The sequence below is a fragment of the Dermacentor andersoni genome, chromosome 4, assembly GCF_023375885.2.
Source record: "Dermacentor andersoni chromosome 4, qqDerAnde1_hic_scaffold, whole genome shotgun sequence".
Lineage (NCBI taxonomy): Eukaryota > Metazoa > Arthropoda > Arachnida > Ixodida > Ixodidae > Dermacentor > Dermacentor andersoni.
The window spans coordinates 142330298-142349583 of record NC_092817.1 but is presented as its reverse complement, the minus strand read 5'-3'; positions in this window follow the sequence as shown (position 1 = coordinate 142349583).

Below are 19286 nucleotides of genomic sequence, written 5' to 3'. Positions count from 1 at the left end.
TCCCTCCTGTTGTGAAGTGCGAGCTGTAATTTGATTTTTGCATGCAAAAGGATCATCAGCTTCTCAAGTTCACGGGGAGTTGTGCTTAGTTTATGGACCTACAGTGATGCGTGAAAAAAAGTGTTCAGAGTTTAAACAGAGTTTTGACCAGAGTTAAAGAATGGCCGCACAAATGTACACGATGAAGAGCGAAGTGGCAGGTCAGCATCCAGACCAATGAAACTGTTTAGCAACTGGACAGGGAAGTGCGATTAAATCGACGACTGACAGTTAGTGATCTTGCTGATAAATTTCATATTGTTTGGTGCGCTGAAATTTGGAGGAGTGTAACTGAAGAACTCGGATATCACAAAGTGTGTGCAAGGTGGGTACCAAAAATCCTTACCAACCAAGTCAAACAGCAAAGAATGTCAAGTGGACGAGTGCTTTCGCACTGTTACCGACAAGACGGAGACGAGTTATTTTCGCACAGTGTTACAGGTGACGAGACTTGAATATCCTACGCCACTGCAGAAACAAAACAACAATCAATGCAGTGGCGCCACTCCTCCTCACCAAAACCGCAAACATTCCCGCAATCTCCTTACTGGAGTCCGACATGATGGCTACCGTTTTCAGGAACGAAAAGGGCGTTCCTTTGTTTGATTTCATGGAACGTGGGATCAAAGTTACAGCTGCCGTATACTGTGAAACGCTTGTCAAACTGAGACGTGCGATCAAAAATCGACGGGAAACTGTCGTCTAGAATTGTCCTCCTCTATGACAACGCGCGTCTTTACGCGTGTTGCATCAATTATCCTTACGCATCTGCCCGAACCAAGGAGAGATTAACGATTTTGGTCGGGAACTTTTTGATCACGAACCCTACATTCCCGACCTTGCACCAAATGACTATTTCCTCTTCTTACACTTGAAACAGTGGCTTGCAAGACAACGGTTTGAAGACAACGAGGAACTCAAGACCGCCGTTGTTTGCTGGTTCAATTTCCAGGCGGCGAACTTCCATGTAGAGGGACTAAGGAAACTGGTGCAGCGGTACGAGAAGTGCTTAGAAGTTAACGGTGATTGTGTAGAAAAGTGAAGTAGGTTTGTACTAAACTAAACCCGTCGATAAAGGCTTTTACTAACGAATATATATATATATATATATATATCTTAGGACCAAACTACCCTTACTTATTGAATAACACTCATATTGAATTCAATAGAACAATAGTGGATTTTTGTTAATTAGTTGAATACGTGTTTTCATTTCTCTGCTAGTAATGAACGCTGTTTTTGAATAATCAAGATCAAAGACTAGAATTATGTTATCTCCGAGATGCTATCTTCAAAAAATTCCATAATGCTTAACAATGGTAACCTTGCGTGTATTTACGTCCACGAGGGAGCGTTTATTGAAGCGCCAAGCTAGTGGACGGACCAATTCGTGTGTGCCGAGATCTGATGAGTGCCTATCAATCCCAGAATGACGTCCTTCGCTCAGCATTCCGCTTCTACCGGAATGCGGCCACCGCGATCGGGATTCGATCCCTCGTGCTTATCGGCAGCATGCCATTAACCCTGAGTCGCTGTGGCCGATGCGCATACATAGGTTATCCCAGCTACCTTTAAGCCAAGTGTAAAAACATGCCGAAGCGCACTCAGCAGTATCACGCGACCAAATGCACGTTATAGGCTATTGTACGTAGAAGCTCGAATTATATTTGGAATCCTGCCTGAGGGCAGCGAAGCAGGCGCTGCCCGCGCGACTACACCAGTGATATGCTTTCTGTCACAGCGGTTCATGATAGGGATATGCAGACTGCCCTGTCCCTGCCCTGTTACTTTTTTCTTTATGGTAGCGCAGCCGTGATCGACATGATAGACATTGGTATATGAGAATATGACGAGGAACGGGCGAGGCAGTGGCGCGAGCCGCGGCTGGCCCGTCGTTACGCTCTGCTGGCCCGGTATGGGGCCTGCGGACTGCGTGGGCACGCTGTTCCCACATTTTGGAACGGCCCCACACCAGCTTAGACTGACTTAAAGTGCGCGGTTCGTTCACGCGCGACGTCTGAGAGCACTGCAGTCGCGGCGCGCAAGCGAGCAAGTCACGTGCTCTATTTCTTTTTTATATTTGGCGGGCTTTCGTTTGAATGCGCAAAAAAAGGAATGCATAACCAGCAAGAAATTAGGAAATGCTGAATGAGGTGGGTGGCGACAACTTTATTGAGATTCTGCTCAGTTTTGATCTGGCAGGCCCGAGTCCTAGGATGGCCCCTCACGAGGAGCGACCCTTTCGGCCCAGGCAACGAGGACTTTTTGTAGTTTTTGATCCGGCGTTCTGAGCAGCTCCACCCACGTCTGTCTGTGAGGGAGCTGGCAGGAGCGACCTGGGAGGGGGTAAGCCCTCGCACCCCCAAAGAATGTGATTTTTGGTAGCCAATGTTTGATTTGTGCAGTTTTGACATATTGGGTTCCATTGTCTGTTGGTAATAATGGCCAGCCAATGTGGGCTGGGGAACGACTTAGTTTGGATTCCACGCAGGATCGAGGCTTGCGCTCGCGTGAGGCTTGCGTTTGGAGGCGGGTAAATTCGCCTTTATTGCTTGTAGTAGTTTGTTATCTCGTGGCATGTCGTCGGTGCCTCATCCATGGGATCCGAGTCTGAGGGGCACACCTCCCGGTTGAATAGACCACGGGCTACCCAGTGCGCCTCCTCATTTCCTTGATTCCCCGAACGGGCAGGGAGGTCTCTCTTAGGGGGGGGGGGAACACTCTAGAACTTTCTCAAATGTTAACAGATGTGAAGTTGGTTAATTAAGCTTTACTAAATAGACAGAATGTAAAAAATATATATAGTATGACTTGTTCCATACAGCTGTCAACTGCGTGCATTTGGTAGTGTGCTCCAATAGTGCTTCGGCATATCTTTTAAACCTTGGCTAAAGTTAGCCGGGACACTATGCATTTTTAAATGTTTTCGCAAATACTGCACTTCGCATATTTTTCGACGCCAACAGTACGTGCTAAAAGCGAGAAAAAAACAACAACAAGAATCGGTTTCCATAATAGTAGCCGTTCCGGACGACCGCGGTGCGGTACCCGATACCTGCCATCTCCGACTAACGATCCATGCAGTGCCCCTGGATGGCGCCGTCCTCAGTGTCACAGGCGAGTGCGTGATGACGTCGCTTTTCTTTGTTCTTCATGGTTTCCAAGCCTCAGCGAGCTCAAATTTCTAGTGGGTTGGTCGTGAACGCGGGGGACGTTTCGCCCGAGGTGTGTAAGTAAACAGCGGGCGACATTTACGCTCTATTTGCTGCGCGGACGAGTAGGAAAGCAGTGAACAACCGCGAAGCGTTTCGAGCTATCCGACTATCTCTAAGAGAAGGAAAACATCTGTTCCGTGAAGCAATTGTCACGGTGTGTATTTTTTTTCTTTGTTTTGCGCAATTATTCGATGCGAAAACCAAGCATAGAATAGCCAAGGAGCGCCACAAGTGGCTCTCCTGACGTGATATATTTACTCTTTATATTTTTAAATCTGAACAGCGGATTTCCATAACAATGGAAAAAAATAGGCCATCATGGCGCTCTTGCTTATATATCGGAACATTTTATAACTGGTTTCCAGCCATGGGTACTATAACGTAAAATTATTCCAATATGTTTTTATTCCAACCTCATGACCTCAAACTTGCGTAACCGACGACGTAAGCGTCTGGCGGTCAACCGCAGGGTTGTCTGAACAGACCAATCAAACGCTCCCTTCATAGGAGGTCACTTTTGTTTGCTTGAAAAACGAATAACATTGCCTACACTGAGCGGCTTATCCATATCTAATTGACTGACAAGAGGTGAGGAGCACGCTCAAGGGAAGAGTTATTCGATGGGGCCGAGCCACTGCACCGAAAATGGATAACCGGATGAAGAGGGTGGCGCCGGCGTCTGCGACTGGTCAGGTTTCCCTTACTTAGCTTGCGGTGGCTGGTCGAAAATAGCGGAAGCATGCAACGAAAGCTTTAGAATGACGCTAAAACGGATCCTCAACAAAGAAGAGATGGCATAACGAGGTCATAAACGTGACTAAAGTGCTCGAAAACGTTACGCGGCTAAGCAAAGAGTTTTATTATACGCAAATAAACCTATATATGCTATTCGGCAAGTACAAGTAGCCAGTGCCTGAGCGATCGGTGGCAGCCATCTATTATTCGTTTCGAAACGGGGCAGCCTGCGGCTATTCAGACGAAAATTCAGTTTTGTACGGCACTCGGCGGCAGCGGCAGCACGAAAGGCCATCGCTTGAACACCGCTCTGCTTTTTCGCAGTTTCGTCTCCACCGCAGCTTGTTTGCCCACGCTGAACCTGACGAAGGAACCCGACTGCGCAAGTGCGGCAGAACTACCTCGATCTGCGAACTGCCTGGAACCACCCGCGACGCGACAAGCGACCTTCTCTGAAGATATAAGACGGACTGCTCGGATCTACCAGCACTCGGCGGCAGCGGCAGCACGAAAGACCATCGCTTGAACACCGCTCTGATTTTTCGCAGGTTGGTGTCTTGCAGTGCAGCAGCACTGCAAGAACCCAGGCTTACCCGAAAGCCCGAGTTCTGCCCGGCGCAGTCCGCGGGCTAGGCCAGATAAAGCCCTTAATGGTAAACGTGGCCCTGGCACAGTTCTGATGCTCTTACGCCCGGGCCGGGCGTGGACTTGAAGCCGCACGGGTGCGGGCAGCGCAATGTTAGGCGTTCCAGCACACGCGGGCGTTCTGGATAGATCAAAGACATTCCGAGAGAAGCTAAAGTGAGAAGTTGTAAAAATCGGTTCTTGATCACCTTAGCAAATAAAAAATACGGTTGAAAGCCTTAGTTTTCTTTGTTTCTGTAAAAGCTAACTTTGTGCATGCAAAAATAAAACAATAAGGTGGTATAAAAACCGTTGTTTACACGATTTGTTTGTTACCGTCTTTGCTATTGCACTATGCTATACCGGTCTTGATAAGATTATTGTGTTGCAATCGCGCTATTTTACCACTTATTTTTTATTGCACTACATTGAGGATTGCTTCATCGTCCATGAAGTACAACTCATCGATGGCTTCCATCTTCACTGCATACGCAATATCCTGTATGTGAACCCTAACTTTATACAAGAGAAGTGCTTAGTTGTGACCTCAGCATGGATCGGTGCGGCAGCGTACCTTGCCTTTACTATTTTCGTCCCTAAGTTGGAATCTGCGTCTTTGAGTCTTTGAAGTTTCAGCTGCTTTTGCTTGCTGCTCGCCTAATAAAATTTCAAGCGTTTCCTACAAACGTTTATAGTCCTTAGTGTTTTCCGCCCAGCCCCGGCGGGCCGAACAACCAGGCCGGTGCGGGGCTCCATGCACTAAAGCAGCCACTGCCCCTTAATCAGCGCGCGGAGCTTCGGTTCATCGCTGCCGACCATTAGTGAGAGGGCACGCATGGGCGTCCCCTCGCCAACTTCCCGTTGGCGGCCGTTATGCGAACCTTTCCAGCGCGCGTTCGGCATTTCTGGCTAATCGCGGCATCGTTGTCGCTTTCTTGTTCGCTGCCTCCCCGGAGTAACGACGTCGTTCGACACGCGCCGCGAGGTCGGCGCGGTCGGCCACGCCAAGGTAAACGCGGCCGCTCACGTGCGCCGGCGTAGCCTGTTTTGCGAGCAGCTCGTTCGCGCTCGGATTTCACAGGCGGCGTCAAGTGTAGCACGCGCGGAAAGGGTAGACGCTGTCTTTTTTTTCCCCCTCACTTCACCTGTAGCACCTTGGCTGTAGGCAAAACGCCATTTGGAAGTAACTGTTGTCGTTCTTCGTGTACGCGTGGACTTCTGAAAAGCAAACGTCCCTCGGGTCTTTGGGCACGGAGCCGAGTGTAGTTGTTCCCATTGAGGCCAGTTTCACATCTGGTACGCCGGCTACACCTGCAGTAACGAGCTCGGACGCTTGCATAACAATACACGCGAGCCCACGACGGCCTATTTGTTCCCCTCGCGGTCTGTATGCAGTGAACCTTCCCCGTTTCGGCTCAATCTAGCTGACTTTTGTTGAAGGTCACCTCTGTCGTCGTTTCGGTGACCTTTATGACACTCACGAGCACCGCCTCTATATGGCGTGTGGAGGCGAGCGGACATGCGACCTTGATAGGTCAGCGGATGTGAGGTTCAAGATTTTCCACTTACGCTTGTGGTTTCACCTGCTCTACCGCGTTCAATTTACAGGCAATTCCTGCGCATTTGATGGCAAACACGTCTGCCAAATCATGCCTGCACTTCACATCACACCCTTTTCTCAGCTGACTTTCAAGGACAAACTCAAAGAAACAACCTGACCCGTTTTCCCACATATATTGTCAGCCTTCGGTTAACCCATAAGCAAGACGGCGCACGTCGGCGAAAGAGATTACACAAACAAAACAAGCATGAGGACAAAGGGCGGCCTAGTGAACGCTTTAGGAAACACCTGCGTAATGTGTTATCTCTTTTTGGAGAGAGAAGGAGGCGTGAGTCACTTTGGAGCCGGGCGCGATGCGCCAAGTGCTTTCACCGCTTTGCTGTCTTTGTGCCATAACGGGATGCATGAGTGCTCTGGAAGAGGACGAAGATGTTTGGTGGTATTTGCTGCAGGCGGGCCTATAGCCCTGCGAAAGGTGCCGGCAATTGCTGAGTCCGATTGCTACTTATCAAGTAGGCTAAGGACCGTTACATTACCCAAGGTCGACTTGATACACAAAGGAACACTAATGACAAGGACTGATGAGAGCTCTTCACTCATTTTTCTCTGTAATGCGATGCGTGACTAATCAGTACAAGGTGAAAGCTCAGAGGGATACCGCAAGGATTCGCGAAATAGCTTTCCGGTGTATCGATTCCTGATACCTTTCAAGTTGCTTTTGCCTAAAGATGCACGTTGTTCGTTCAGCATGCACCAAGGCTGCCTTTCCTTTGCAGCTTATGCCGGAAAGCAACGTCCGATACAAGCATTCGCTTAGGCTCTCGTGAACAGGCTCAAGACCCAACCCAAGCGTTCTTTGCGCCCCTCTTTTTACTAAAGACTATGCGAATGTATAAGAGAGAGAGAGAGAGAGAGAGAGAGAGAAGTATAGAGTAAATGTTCTGGTTTGAGAGATGAATGGGTATGGCGATACCGAGAAAAAAAAAAAGACAGGACGGGAGCACGAACCAAGTAAAGCGCCTGCACAAGCTAGCGGTAACACGCTGCGTTCTCAATATCTATTGTGTAGGCTTGTAGACTTTAGAGATTCGAACAGGAGAGATAAGCTTCTCCTCGTAGTGCATATTGTCACTCAGCAATGCAATGTGACGAGTTTGTAGCCATCAATAAAACACATGTGGCTCGTAGTCTGACGTCTTATCTCACACGCTGTGTCTTATTCTTTTGTTTCTCCTGATCCCGGAAGTCCAATCTGCCGACCAGGAACCGTATCGTAACATAGATGTATGGATGATTTACTGTCAGAGGGAGCGCTTATTTGATATTCAAGCCAATAGACATTGCACGTTTTGTCTACATTACGAGATTTGATGATGGACAATATGTACATTAGGCAGATAATAGTGTTATCTTCCTAACGGACATCTGAGTGGCAGTGATCGCCCGAATAAATAATTTAAAGAACTACGCCTGTTTTCAAGCTACTCCTGAACAACTTGTATTGGTGGAGCCGATGAACTAGCTCTATGCAAGTACGTGTACAACACTTGCAACTACATACATAACTATGAAACTATATGCGTTCACCTAATTGCAAAGAATTACATGGAACGACACAATTCATGGGGTCAGGTGTTGAATGGTGAAACAATCATTGCTAGCGCTCGGCTTTTATTCTCTCACAAGCCCTGTCGAAGCGCGAAATCAGTCCGTGGTGCAGACACCTAAATCCCACTAAAGCACGTCACAAAACCTCCACCTGCAAGTGTTACAAAGTACACGGCTCCAAGGTGCGTGCGCTAACCACCGTCGGTGCAACATCGGTACATGCATGAGCCGGTCACTCCATTACCAAACTGGTCCGCGGCGATTTTCGTTGCTTATTTATGATGCATGTCACTTTCATGGTATGTGTGTGCATAAATCATTTTGTGACGTTTTATAGTGCGTAATTTCTGCTTACGGTTTCTTTCTGCACGAGTCTGACGCGGAATCAGCCTCTCACAAGTAAGGTGCAGGACCCATTCCAGGAGTCAGCGTGATTCGCGTTGCATATACTAACTGACACCGCCGCCATGCCATCCAAAATGGGGGTGTTCCCCTTCGCGGTGGACGACCTCTGCACATGCATTCCAGCCACCAAAGTGAAAACGTGCCTCTCGTTTCAAGCAACAGTGTCGGTGCTGTCGTCTTTTGTTCATCACACTCGCAGTTCAACGAACGATTACGACTTCCGTGCGCCCGCGCACTCTTACGCCGGCTGCCGAACGCATTGCCAGTGACGGCACTGCGTAACGAACTCAGGTGGCGCCGGTCACTGCGCCCCATCGCTCCTTTTAGCGATCGCTTACGACCCCTGACTTTGATCGATACAGCCACGACGAGTTCGTCTCCGCGCAGCGTTCCGCTAGTGTGAAAGCGGGGGACGGTTCCTTCCCGTTTGAAATGATTCGCGCTCAGCTGCAAGCGTATACAGCTTCCTTCGGAGAACGCGTTCCTCGACATTTCGATCCGGGGTCGACGCCCGAGCTCGCCTGCCAGTTCGGCGCGTTAAGCCGCCAACATCGTACCCACACCCCAATCAGCGTATCGCGGAAATGCAATGGGAGAGAAAGTCTCCGGAAGGGCGGCGGGTTCGACACCCTGCGACGGGAAGCGTCGTGGAGGCGAATCAAAACGAAGTACGGCAACGGCAATCATTGCGGAGAACGCGCGCGTGCGCGCGCCCGCGCGAGCCGCTGAGCCGAATAGCGGTGCCTTCGCGGCGTGTTGCAGCACAATTTTCGATATGAAGACAGATCGCCGATTAAGCGGAAGGGAGGGGACGAGACGGCCGAGCCCACTCCCATCATTCCGATGAAGAAATTAACCCTATCGTCGTCGTCCCTAGAGCTTTAACAAGAAATTAACCGCACGGTGATGGATCGGCGCCGACGGGGCGACGCGGCGGCGCTGGACTGTTCGTTGCCTCGCCCCGGAGAGCTTTCTTTCTTTCCTCCCCTCGGCATATCCCAGTAGCTCGCGCGCGGCGTGTTGCGGTTCGGCCGGGAGCGAGCCGCTTGCCGCCGCCTTTCGAATTAATGCGCTGCCTTCACCCTTCAACCCTCACGCAGACCGCTGCCGCCTTTGCCTCCGCACTGTACGTCTGGACGTCTCACAGACGGGCCATTATTAAACGGGGCGCCGAACGAAAGTGTTTCTTGTTGTCGCCGCGAGCACGCCTCTTGCCTTTGCAACTCTCTCTCTCTCTCTCTTCGATGTATATACCGCGCCAGAGTGTTGCGGTCATTCTCGTGCGCAAGACAGGCAGCGGCGGCGTCAGTGCGCATTCACGTGTTCTTTTTTTTCTGACTGCCGGGCCCGGCTACTTCATAAGCGACGTCTAAACGCCCTCCCCTTTGGCTTCAAAGCCTCCACCCACCATCCCAACTCGCGTTTTCTCCGTCCGCCACAATGGAAGAAGAAGCGCAAGATGGATCCCCGCGACGCTCGACGTGCCGTGGGGTGAATAGCATCGAAAGCGAGGTTACTGCCGCATGCGGAAAGCGCCGGAAAGCGCCCGCGAAAGGGCATTCTCGGACGCGAACCTTAAGAGCACCGCACACGGCTGTAGGTACTTGCGGTCAGAAAAATTAGATTCTCTGATTGAACGCTGCCCACTCCGTAATGGGGATGTGCCACGCAGCGGTACATCTGTCGATGGGACGTGGCGCTCAAGGGAAGAATGTCGAGGCTGCTTGTTCGTCTTCGAGAGCAGCGGTAAAGTCACGCCCAAACAGGAAACCCAACTGCGCAGCGAAGACAACGGCTTTATAGCAGGACTTTTTTTTTTATCACCTGGCTTCGATGGACGGTTCACTCTTCCTCGAACCTTCCAGGGCGACGCACTTTGCGGTTTCGGCTTCCGTCAGAACGCTCACGATTACGGCGCGTCATCTGTAAAGAGCCGAGGAGCTTTCGGACCGGATGTACCTGGTTTCCGGCCGTATATGATGTACACGTTAGCCGCACCACTCTACACCCGAAGGTGCCACGGGCCAGCCCTCCGGATTCTCGCGTCCGCATGCTCTGATAACGGGGCAGCCAAGAAAACAAATGCGTGACGAGGCTCTTGGATTAGACCGAAGATAACAGCGAGGAGGGCGGTGACGCCGCACCGAAGAGGAGGCGCAGAAATGTGACAGCTCGACGCATCGTCCTGTTATCTGAGCGCGAACGTTTTCCTTGTTTCGCGCCTGCCTGTGTTACGTAACGTACCTCCCACTAGACGTAACGGTGGCGCTGAAGCTTCGACTGCTGCAGACGTGCATTCCGATTGTAAATGGCATGCTCTCGTCTGACGGGCCGTAATTATATGGGGGCCGATCGAGAGAACCCTGTCGAGGGAAATACGCGTGCGTATCCTATAGAGTTTGGCTGCACTCCTGCGCCTGCCATTGAGATACAAAAATGTCTTTGAACTCGGCAATGTACACGCATCTATGCAAACGGCACATACGGGCACGTTGAAGCAAGAGAAATGAGTGTAGGTTTGCGGACGCTGAGCATTTGCAGGATAGTAAATCACGGATTACGCTTCTCAACTGGCACGACGTTTACTGCGCAAATGTACGGTGCTCTGAGCAAGAACCCGGAAGAACTCGTTCGAGCGGTGCCTTCCTAATTCTATCAGTGCTCGAATTTCTTTCTCTCGTTCTTCGTGACCACACAACAAGGTTGCATCCCTCCCCCCGCCCCTTCCCCCAATGATTGAAGCCTAAAAAAGCAACAAAAAAATATTTTTTCCTGTTATTTTTTTTTTTTTTTGATGCTCTGAGGTTATAGCTTATCGTAGCTTCTGATGTGCTTTTGACTTATGGTACAGTGTGTGTTGACTAAACCGTAAGATGTCTGAGTACTATATTCATCATGCATATTGACTGTATATAGGCAGTTACTAACAGGGCTATTGACACATAGTTGTGTGCCTTGTCGACACATTCAGCTTTGTGACAGCTCTATCGAAACCTTGAGATGGATTTACTTCAGCCGACTGATCATCACTATTGGGATAAAATATTTATTCGTCAAATGGCATTCGGCAACCCTTTCAGATAAATCGTGGTTCGAGGAAATGGGTCTTTCCTTTCGTAGTCGACAAGGTACCACTTGTATTCGCGTTTTGAAGCAATAGATTACTCTTTCATAAAACGAGGAGATGTCATGTTCTTCTGAGGCACGTTTCAAAGAGAGAGAGAGAGAGAGAGAGAGACGAAGAAGGAAAGGCACCAAGGCCGTGGCCAGTTAGCTCCTCCAGAGAATGCTTAAAAAATGTATAGACACCATTTTATACAAGCAATATTTTTCTAACTTTAAGGATTTGCTTCAACCTGCCACTTAGCAGGTTTGTGTCGCACTGGTGCAGTAAAATTTGTGACAGAAACGGTAAAACACCGCATCGAATTAAATGAATCTTTCGGAGATGCGCCCCTTGTGTTCGCGGTGTTTACGGGCGCTAAACGGACCGACTGGACTTGTTTTAGTGGACCCTTGTGTGCTTGTCTGAATTTCGAGTGCATCTGTTCCGAGGTATCTTCATTCCTCACAGATTCGTTGTTTCTCTAACTTTGCCGTTTATATCCCTGTACTGAACAAAGCATAAGCAAGGTGATCTCCTGGTGGGGGTGGCCAGAGCTTCAGTTTTCTGACATGAAGGTTGCACAGGTTTCACACCCGTTGCAGCGTGTTTTTACAGCGTGAGCTGTCATGCCCTCATTCTAACAGCCGTTGAATTAGCGGCGGTGGAGGCGCCACCGCCGCCGGTGTCCGATGTCGGTAGCAGCCATCGCCCGGAATGAGAGGGGAAAAAAAAAAAAACCTACTAGTTCCCACCCCGGGATCGAACGCGGGCCTGCTGCGTGGGAGTTGGCTACTCTGCCACTGGACCAAGCCAGCGCTTTATTTTTTTTTTCTTATGGCATCCATGGCATTATATGGCATTTTCTCATGGAAAATGCCATATAAACGCGTCTTATTGCGCCCGAGGAGACACGCGATGTGACATGTGCGCTGCGTAGCGTCGATATACGGGCACTTTTCGCATTGCAGTTGCATACTATTAGACCAGGTATAACGCCATGTGCGTTATATATATATATATATATATATATATATATATATATATAGAGAGAGAGAGAGAGAGAGAGAGAGAGATAAACTTCATTTGACAGGAAGAGATTTTAACCGGGGTAGTTGGAGAAGTATGGGAGAGGCCTTTCCCTGAAGTGGGCGTAACCAGGCTTATGATGATGATGATGATGATGATGATGATGATGAGGATGATGATTTTAACCCCCCAGTCCAGGACCCCACTGGCCTCTGCCGCCTGCCTGACGTGGCTAATTAAGGACCTTTGTCCTGTCAAGTCGGAACGGGTGAGCTGTGCCTCCCACCGCTACATTGTGTCATTGCTATTTGGCCACTGAGGGTGCGTAGTGCCTTCCCCCGTTACATGCATTAGGGTGGGTGTGCCACTGCACCAAGTTCGCCCTAGAACGAGTGGGATGCATGGCCTTTAGCAATATTAGATGGGGGAATACGCCGGTCCATATTTTGCGCCAATCTCTTTCCCGCTAAGTTGTGGGTGAGGCGGCGGGTATTTTCGGCAGACTCCGCGCTGATGAGCAAGGATGTCTTTGGCATTCAAATTGAAGGGATGTTGAGAGGGATAATGCGAGTGGTCGGGGTTAGCAGAGGACGCCGTCGCTCGGTTGGTACACCCTCGAGCTAACGCGTTAGCCTGTTCGTTCCCTTGTATACCCCCACGTGCCCCGTGCACTAGAGTAGGCAATGACGGCGGTCGAAAGATTTGTAAATTACCGCGAAGCTAGCAGCAGTCACGTGGCCCTTGAGAGACATGCGACATGTCTCCCGGGAGTCCGTGACTACAACCGAGTGCCTTTGCGAACGCTCTGCGTGAGCGAGGGCTATCGCCACTGCTAATATGGCGGCCGAGGTGGGGGATCTCGCCATGGCCGACGCGATTATTTACTGCTGGCAGATCCCGTTCACGACTACTAGGGCTACTACTTTTGGCAGCATTGCCCGGTCGCCTCTGCCTACGCAGCTGCGTCCGTGTAGTAGGTACTACTACATGGGCGGAATCGGGCTCTGTAGACCGCTGTGCAGAGACCAGGACAAGGCGCAGCAGAAGCCGAAGCTCGCTGTTGACGCCGGGCGGACAGTGCAGATTGTTCTCTTGAAAATGACGCGAAGAGACTTCGCCGCGAAGACCCTGTAATGCGTAGTCCCTAGAATGGACCTCCTATAGCCACTCCTCCAGCCTACGCTGTGACTGTGCTGTGTGTGCCGCTCAGGCCTGTGACTTGTCTTTTTTTACTATCTTATGTTCCTTTTTAAAGTCGCCACGACAACATGACGATTCCCATTTCTTTTTACAGCGTAAGCTGCTGTGGGCTAATTCCAATGGCCACTTCAGTTGGCGATATTGTCCGTCGCCGCCGGTGTCCGTTGCAGCTACCACCAGGCTCCTGCCCAGCGTGGAGTATTGGCCAAGAAATGGTTGGTTTGTCATGAGGAACAGAAAAAGAACAGTCGCAATTTCGCCCGAGAAGCGAAGCATTGATTTCGGCAGCAAATTAGTGGGCAGCTATACGAAGTAAGGAAAGTAGCCTTATCTGCCGTACAAACTTGTAAACTGAGGTATACCGACTAAATAAACTAGCATGGTGTCACGTGCACACAAGTAAACATGAACACATTTCGCTCGATGACCGCAGAAACTCGCTGTCAAAAATCTGGAGTGGTGAATCGCGGCAGCAGCAACGAGCGAATTCACCTTCGTGCTGCGTCTTGCATCAAAGCGAACTAAGCCTCGAAAACACAGCGCGGGGTGGTCTCTGTCCCCGTCGCAGATGGCTTTATAGATGCAGCGGCCCAGAGTAGAACGCCCCCCCCCCCTCCCTCCCCTCCCCCCAGAGCCTTGCGCGCGATGAAAAACGGCGCGCTTCCTCCCCGCGCTTTCCTCCCTTGCGTGCGCGAGATTGAGCCGTAATCGCCGGTTCGCCTTTGAAGGCTTTCAATCGCACATACAGTATACAGCGCGGGGGGACGATTTTATCGCCCTTGGATTTTATACGGAACCTCACGGCGACACCAACGCCGACGGTAAAATTGCTCCTGGAGTGTTCACAATTGCTATCGCAGTAAAAGAAGATTACGGAGATACATAGAATGAAAAACATGTACGGCATACCCGATTAGATCAATCAGGCTGCGTGGCTTTGTCATTGCCCAGTTTCAAAAGGCATGCTAATAGATCACCATAATAATAATCAACATCATCATTACCATCGTATCGTGCCCCTTGCCACGCGATGTGAGATGCGCGCTGCGTAGCGTCGATATGTGCACGCTTTGCATTGCGGTTGCGCAATATTACACCAGGTGGCTCACCATGTAGCAGCTGCATGGTGCCATATAGCAGCAACACTGTAGCTTGCTTTCTTTTAACTGAGTGGCTCCTACGCACTACGCGGGATTGGCCAAGGAACGAATGGATTGTCTGGAGGAATAAAAAGAAGATTAAGGAGATGTATACAAAAATGCTATAGAATGAAAACATGTATAGCATACCTGATTATATTAAGCAGGCTAGGTGACTTTGTCACAGCCGTGTTGCAAAGGGGATGCCAATGAATCATCATCTGCATAATCAGCATCAATTTCTGCCACTTGTCAGGCGATGTGACACGCGCACCGCGTAGCGTCAACACGTGCAAACTTTGCATTGCAGTTGTGTTGCGTTCCACCAGTTGTCCCGACATGTAGCACTTGCATGTTGCATGCAGCTGGACCTGGTTAACTCAAGCAGGGTACGTAACTATTTGCAACCTTGTAATAGAGTAACCACCTCGTATCAAAGGGGATTCCAAAAATCAGCAGCAGCATCAACAGCATCGCATCGTGCCACGGGTCAAGGGATGTGACATGGGCGCCGTGTGGTCTCGATACATGTATTTACTCTTCGGTACACTTTATGTCGCCTCCTCGCAAGGTAGGGACCGCTACCGAAGAAGCGAATCGCAGAGCTACTCGCGCGGCTATAACCAGGCAACGTCGGGCTCAGCAGACCGCTTGGAGAGAGCAGCGCAAGCCGTAGCTCGCCGTCGACACCGGGTGGACAGTTCGGATCGTTCTCGTGAAAACGATGCAAAAGACTTCGCCGCGACGACCCTCTAGTGTGTACTGCCGAAAATGGAGCTCCTATGGAGCGGCTGCTCCAGCTTACGCTCTGACTGTGCTGGGTATGCCGCACAGGTCTGTGACTTATTTGTAGATTGTGCATGGCTGGAACAACTATTGGCAAGTAATCTTGACGACATAGCTATGATCGTTCATTGTTCCCAACATCTGAGTCGGCGTGATATAAAGAATCATTTCGCTCGATTCTATTCTTTTATGAACCACTGTGGCCAATCCTGGTGATAACGCTTTTGAGCGGAGCGCAGCTGAACTTAGTTGAACTGGAGAGTTGTGGAGCGGAGTGTGCTTCATTTGAAGCTATTCGATGCAGAAAGTTAACCCTGTAATGGCCAAACACAGTTACACATCAAGGGCGATTGGGAACAAATTGTTCACCTTTATTCCATACCTGGGGGAGTAGATTTGTACAAGAACGATGAAGTTGTATTTTAGTGTTTTAGCCTAATTATTACAGTAAATAATTCCCGCTTGGTTTGTTGAAGAATCCCCAGTTGGAAACTTCAGTACAGAAACGCAACTGTGGACTTTGCATTGCCGTGATTTCTAAATTTTTTGAAAGCGAAAGTTTTACTGGCCGCGAACTTGCGATTTCGCCATGGCCGTGCTCCAGGGAGGCACATGACGCCACATCGCGTTCCTCGTCGCTGCGTTCGCCTCCGCTCGCTATCGACTATTCGTACAGTCGTTAGAACCCACGACACGCCCTACCGACTCTGAAGCTTTATACGTAGCTCGGACATAAAGGCTTTGCGCGTTGTGTGTTTCAATAATAATAAAAGAAAATTATGGGGTTTCAAGTGCCAAAACCCCTTTCTGATTATGAGTGGAGGACTCCGGCAATTTCGACCAGCTGGGGTTCTTTAACGTAAACCTAAATCACACGGGTGTTTTCGCATTTCGCCCCCATCGAAATGCGGCCGCCGTGGTCGGGATTCGATCCCGCGACCTCGTGCTCAGCAGCCTAACACCATAGCCACTGAGCAACCACGGCGGGTGTTTCAATAACAACCCCAACGGAACTACACTCGTGGAACTCTTGCGGCTGAATTCGCAAAGAGGCAATCAACTCGTGGCCTGAAGTTTACAACTGGAATATGCAAAGCTTGTGACTACAGTGCAAGCTACGGTGCCAAACTAACGAGTCACGCTGGTGCATTCAGCGCCATTTGATTGCGGAATATACGAAGGCTTTCCGTTCAGTCAAAACTAGCACATCGTTTGGGAAAGTCGACCCTATGTTCACGCGAGCATACTGCCTTTGTTGCATTTTATTTGTCTACCTCCTTTTCTTTTCCTCACTCAGACGCTTTCCTTGGGCGTCGGTCCTTGTTCGGAATACGTGTCTTGCAAAGCGAATTCAATTCCATTGACCGCTACGCTTAGGGCGGCCGACAGAGACGCATTCTGTTCTCGCTCAACAGTGGACCATATGCCAGCATGCGTGCCCCTTAAACGCTGGCCAATCTCTTTCACACGACGGAACAAGGGCAGCGACCGTGCCGCAGAAAAGACCGAAGCGATTAAGGCGTTGCCTCGTTCAATTCGTTTGAATCGTGAAGACATGCTGGTTGGGATGCCCCCTGCGCATAGCCCCCCTGAGACCTTGGCCGGTCTTGTGCTTTCGGCTTTCTGAATGCTAGCGCTATTGCCAAGGTCGCAAACATTTCAAGGGAACTTCGTTCACTCTATTCGGCACAACCTGTGCACGTCAAGCCTACAGTCAATTACGCGCGGACAGTTTTTTTTTTCTTTACTACTACGCCGGAACAACCCCTGACGCTATTTATTTTCTTTTTCTCTGTTTCTTTGCTTTCGCTCTCTCTCTTTCTGTGCGTGCGCGCGTTCCCGTTTGTCGTGGGTCCGAGCGCCACGTTGATGGTGGAGGCTGTGAATTGGTGATTGCCCTTCCGTTATGGTAACGAAGGTGATCCGTGCTTTTTAAAGTGATTCGTAGATGTCGAAGAAGAAGAAGCAAGTCAGCTTTCACCAGGAAGCCGTCTGAGTCAGACTATTTATACCAATGATAATTACTTTTTAAATTAAATGTATAGGGAATGTACATAAGCAATAACGTGTACCTTATATGTGCCCCCGCATACAGCTATGAGAACAGACGTTTGACTTTCTGTGTAGGCCTGAGGTGTATTCCGAGGTGTACTAGAAAATGATGCGTAATTCATAACGCGAATGTATAAGTTCTTTAAGAATGATTCGGAAAGCTTACGGAATGATTGGTGTGAATACTGGTGATATACTTCAGTTAGGATAACTTTTAACAGGCGCACCTTTACAATGGGAACGCGCATGTTGCAGGATTTTCTTTCAATGAAAGATTCAAGCTCAAACGTATTGCAAATCGTCGTCTGTGCCAGCGACTTTTCATTGATCTTTATGCAGAAGCGAGACGACGGTATTCTAGAAGCGTGACTTGCTTAATGGTCAATGCAGTTGCTTAATAATGTAGTCCGCGATGCAAATAGGCCTGATCTTTAGATCAGGATTGTTTGCATCGCGAACTGCACGTTTTACTCACCCTGGCCTCATTTATCGTTCTGTTTCAAGGACAGATGTACCAATCTTTCAAACAATGTACGCGTGAGAACTGTGGAGGCGTCTTTCATTTTTACATCTGGGCCTGTCAGGTCGAGATTAAAAGGCGACTGTGGGAACAACACGCTTCTATAACTCCGTACACAATAACAAACAACATCTTTTGTGGATAAATCTGCCAGCCTCATAAGCTGCAGTACAACGCTTATCCACAGTATGTGAGGCAATACAAGACAAAACAATAAATGTTGCTGTTCTGGGGCGGTCTGTGAATACAAGGACAGAGTGTGTGAGTGAGAGAGATAAAAAAGAAGGCAGGGATGTTAACCAGTCAAGAGTCCGGTTGGCAACCCTACGCTGGGGGATGGGACAAGGGGAACAGAAAGAAAGGAGAGAGGCGCACTAAGGCACATACGGCGACTGCTCTAGCAACTCATGTTGAGTGGGAATTCGACGTGCTAATATATACGTCTTAGTACGATCCCGCGGCGAGCCCTGTCTATCTGTTACTGCTCAGTAGAAAAAAAAAATTTAATTTTCTGACGACAAGAATGATGATGCACTGACACACTTGGAGCTTTCGCTGATTATGACTGTTCCCGCTATACTTTCTCGCGTGCGTTTATCCTTGTAGGAACTGATTATGCTGCAGTTTGAGAAAAAAAGAAAAAAAGAAGCGAGAAGCAACCATAGTCATTGCAATGTGTTGACGACATGTGCCCGTCTCTGTAACGCGCAACATTTTGCTTGTACTCTCTTAACCGTTAATTTATTCACCAGACTGTGTGACCGATGTAGTTTCGGTCACATGACGGTACATGTACTGTAAGCCACTCCTTCTGTGCATGGAATGAAGGAGATCTGGCGTTTCTTCTGGCATCCTCTCGGGGCTTTTCATAGCCAGGATCTTTGATCCATCACAGACGGTGAAGGTTTTCAAACGCCGAAAAAAAGGCACCTTCACGCCGACCTTGACTAGCCACTGTCCCACGCGAGACGTTGTATAAATACGGAATGGCTGCCAGCTTCTGCTAGTTCCTGGTCAAAATCCTGGGGAGGTATCCCGTAAGAGTCCACCTAGTGGACATGCCCATTTTGTCTGCTGTTGAACTGCTGATTGGCTGTGGCGCCTGGTTGCTGCAGACGCGCAGCCCCGGCCCCGCCAGTCAGAACTTCAGCAGCAGACGAAATGGACATGTCCACTAGGTGGACTCTTACAGAATACATCCCCTGGATGCAATCGCAGGGACGCCATCTGGGTTCTGCGCTGTCTCCAATACGTTAGTTACGACTGAGAC